Below are 3,689 nucleotides of genomic sequence, written 5' to 3' on the forward strand. Positions count from 1 at the left end.
CAGAGCTGGGAGGGGCCTTAGAACACAGGATGTCAGAACTGGGAGGGTCCTTAGAACACAGGATGTCAGAGCTGGGAGGGCCCTTAGAACCCAGAATGTTAGACTATACTTTTTAGACTATAGGAACTCCAAGCTGGAAGGACCTTCAGAGATCAAAGTCTAGCCCCTTGATTTTAGCTTTCAGGATTCTGAAGCCCATGGAAAGATAGCAGTGGAGTAATATATATTTCTGGCAGGCATTCCCTCCACAGGACCCAGGGCCCTGGGCATCTCCCCATCCTCTAGATATCCTTTGTGAAGGGGATAATGACTGAGGGACTGTAGCTGTGTCGGGTCTCAGTGGGCATCCCCCAAGCTCTTCTGGAGTGAATTTGCTTCCGTCATTCCAGGACTGGCCTCCACCCCGCTCGGGGCCTCAGGGTCTCAGAAGGAAGCTGCCAGCTGAGGGCGTAGGGGAGGGAACCATGGAGAGTCAAATTTAACAGACACATTTATTAAGCACATCTGTGTAAAGCCTTATGATGGGCACTTGGGGGAGACAAAAATAAATGAGACTGACCCAACCTTCAAGGATTATAGCAATCCAGTAGGGAAGAGGAGACATGTACAAAGTGTCCACAGAGTTAGAGCTGGGGGAGGCCTGAGAGACTGTGCAGTCCAATGCCTTCATTTTACAGAGAAGGGGACTGAGTCTTAGAGAGAGGTGGTGACTTGGCCCTGCTCGTACAGTTAATTTAGTAGCAGCACCAGGTCCTGTGGCTCCACATTTCGTCTCCTTTCTACTTTAATTACAGGTGTAGGAATAGGGCTGGATCTGGGACTTCAGAGATATAGGAAACTCCCAGGGGAGGAAAATCCTTCTACAATGCAGGTCAGCACCTCTTCTGTGACATCAGAAAGGGGTCTTAGACACTTGCATAGGACACATAGAGACAAGTGAGATGTGACCTCAGGCCTTCCTCACTCAGAGATGAGCTCTCCATCCACCACACCCCAGTACTCTCACACGTTTAAGCCATGCTTTAATTATGATGCAAATTAAAATAGATTATTAAAATAGTCCAAAGAGAGTGCTTGCTGAGAGTTGAGAGAGAGAGCATTGCCAGTTGGGGGAAGGGTTGCTGGAGCACTTGGGGACCATGCTGGGCCTCTGAGAAGGAGAATGATTGCAACAGGTGTCTGGGGGTGGGGGTAGCGGGCTCCAAGGACGATCAGAAGGGTGGGGCCGGATCCTGGGCCCAGACAGCAGGAGCAGAGCTGGTGAAATGTGTCTCACATCCTGGCTGCTGTGGGTGGCGTCCTCTATGTAAAAATGTTTCTTTGCTATCATGAATTTAGCAATCATTAACAAATCAGTAAGTCAGCAAGGATTTCTTAAGTGTCTGCTATGTGCCAGGGCCTGTGCTGGGGCCAGGGAGACAGAAATGATGAATGAAACAATCCCCGTGGTCCAGGAGCTTAGATTCTTTAATGGGGGAGATCTGTGCACAAATTAGTATATACAGAATAAATATAAAGAGAATAAATACAAATGTAGGCCCAGAAGTTAAATAAATGGTTGTCTGTGAAGGATGGAAAGAGGGAGGGAGGAAAGAAGAAAGGAGGGAAGAGGGGGAGAGAAGGAAAGAAGAGAGTGAGAAATGAAAGATAGGAGGGAGGGAGGGAAAAAGGAAAGGAAGGGAAGGAGGAAGAAAGGAAAGAAGGGAGGGAAGAAGGGAGAAAGAGAGGGGGATAAGGAAGAAAGAAAGAAAGGAAGAAGGGAGGGAGATAGAGAGGCAAGAAGGGAGAGAGAGAAAGGGGGAGAAAGGACAGAAGGGAGAGAAGGAAGAAAGAAAGAAGAAAGAGAAGAAGGAAGGAAGCTTGAGGTCTTATGTGTCAGTCACCATGCTAAGCACTAAGGATACAAATACAGACAAAAGACTGTCCCTGCCCTCACAGAGCTTAATTCTATTGGGGGAAGATAATACATGAAAGGAAACTATAAAGGGGGTGGGAAGTGGGGATTGAAAGGACCAGAAGAAAAGAAGGGAACATGGTTTTGAAGTCCTAGAAGCCAGGATCTGGGCCAGGAGGGGAAAGATGCAAAAAAAGAACAAGGAAGAGGATTATATAAGAAACTCTGAATATCCACCATGTACAGTGGTCTGGATTTTTTGTTGTTTTTTAAAAAAAACTATGAAGAACTGAGTTCAAGTTCTGCTTCTGACCCTGGGCAAACCTCTTAGTGTTTCAAGAACCTTATCAAGAAGGTGGCAGCCTGCACTGTCAGAAGGGGTTGTCCTCACCTTTGAGTTCCCTTTACCAGTGACCTCCCAGGGCCAATACCAATCCCTTTATGTTAAGTTTAACAGGTAGTAAGAAAATGACTCTTGACGTGTGGGGACCTCTCCAAGGCCAGGGAGACAACGGTGCCTCTGAATTTCCTTGTGGCTGTTGGAGTCTAGAGTGAGAAGTGTGTTCCCTGTCCCTCGAGGGTTCCCCTTCTGTCTGCAGTAAGAGAACTGTCCTTGTTCCTGAGCTCAAGATTCAATGGAGGGGAAGCAAGGTCAGCTGTGCTCAGGCACTGGGGCCTCAGGCCATGCCAAGTGCCAGGTCATGGTGGATAGAGCGATATCCTTGGAATTAGAAAGGCTGGGTCTCAAGTCATGCCTCTGAGAGGAAGGAAAGGAAAGGGATACTTACTACTTATGGGACCCTGGCCAAGTTTCTTGCTGTCTCTAAGCCTCAGGTCTGTAAAATGGAGATAGTAACACCTATAGAACTTAATCATGGAGTAGGTAGGTAGTACAATGGATAGAGCACCAGGCCTGTACCTTACTAGCTGTGTGACCCTGGACAAGTCACTTAACTCTGTGTGCCTCAGTTTCCTCATCTGTAAAATGAGCTGGAAAAGGTAAAGCCAAACCACTTCAGTATCTTTGCCAAGAAAACCTCAAATGGGGTCATGAAGAGTCAGATACGACTGAAATGACTGAACAAGAACTTAATCATGGGATTATTACAAAGTTTAAATATGATTGTGTATCATAAGCCCTATATGGATGCCAGTTATTACCTTGAACAAACCACTCTGGGGACCCGGTTTTTTCTCATTTGTGGAATGAGTATGTGAAGCTGATCCCCTGATTGGACCAGGAATTCTTAACCTGTTCTGTGTGTCCTGGACCCTGCCTTGGGAAGTGTGGGAAAGCCCAGGGACCTCTGCTTGGAGCCATGTTTTTAAATGCATAGAACAAAGTACAAAGGATTACAAAGGAAGCTAATTATGTGAAAATACAACAACCAAAATTAAAAGCAAATAAACAAAAAAACAAGTTTCAGGCCTCTAGGTTAAGAACATTTGCATAGTGCTTTAAGGTTTGCAAAGTTCTTTTTATAAGTTATTGTTTGATTCTTACAATGTCTCAGTTAAGGGAGTCTTTTGTGGGTAACTGAGGTGAAGAAATTGAGGCTGAGTGGATTAGGAAAAAGCAGAGGTGAAATTAGAACTCAGGTGTCATTCTGTTTTTTTTTTCTGAGTTCTTTCCAGGTCTGCCATTCTGTGTCTTAAGGGCCCTCCCACCTCTGACATCCTGTGTCGTAAGGGCCCTCCCAACTCTGACATTCTGTTTCTAAGGGCCCTGCTGGCTCTGCCATCCTGTGTTCTAAGGGCCCTCCCAACTCTGACATTCTGTTTCTAAGGGCCCTCC

General features: G+C 46.2%; 1 protein-coding gene across 1 annotated transcript in view; it reads left to right on the top strand.

Annotated features, from left to right (window-relative positions):
• ASAP3 (ArfGAP with SH3 domain, ankyrin repeat and PH domain 3) overlaps window positions 1–3,689 on the top strand; it is a 66,782-nt gene that overhangs the window by 33,314 nt on the left and 29,779 nt on the right. The gene's annotated exons all lie outside the window — the stretch shown is intronic.

This window comes from Petaurus breviceps, unplaced genomic scaffold (genome assembly GCF_028583685.1).
Source record: "Petaurus breviceps papuanus isolate PSGF00001 unplaced genomic scaffold, PetGlider_PUasm1.0 91041, whole genome shotgun sequence".
In the NCBI taxonomy this organism is placed as follows: domain Eukaryota; kingdom Metazoa; phylum Chordata; class Mammalia; order Diprotodontia; family Petauridae; genus Petaurus; species Petaurus breviceps.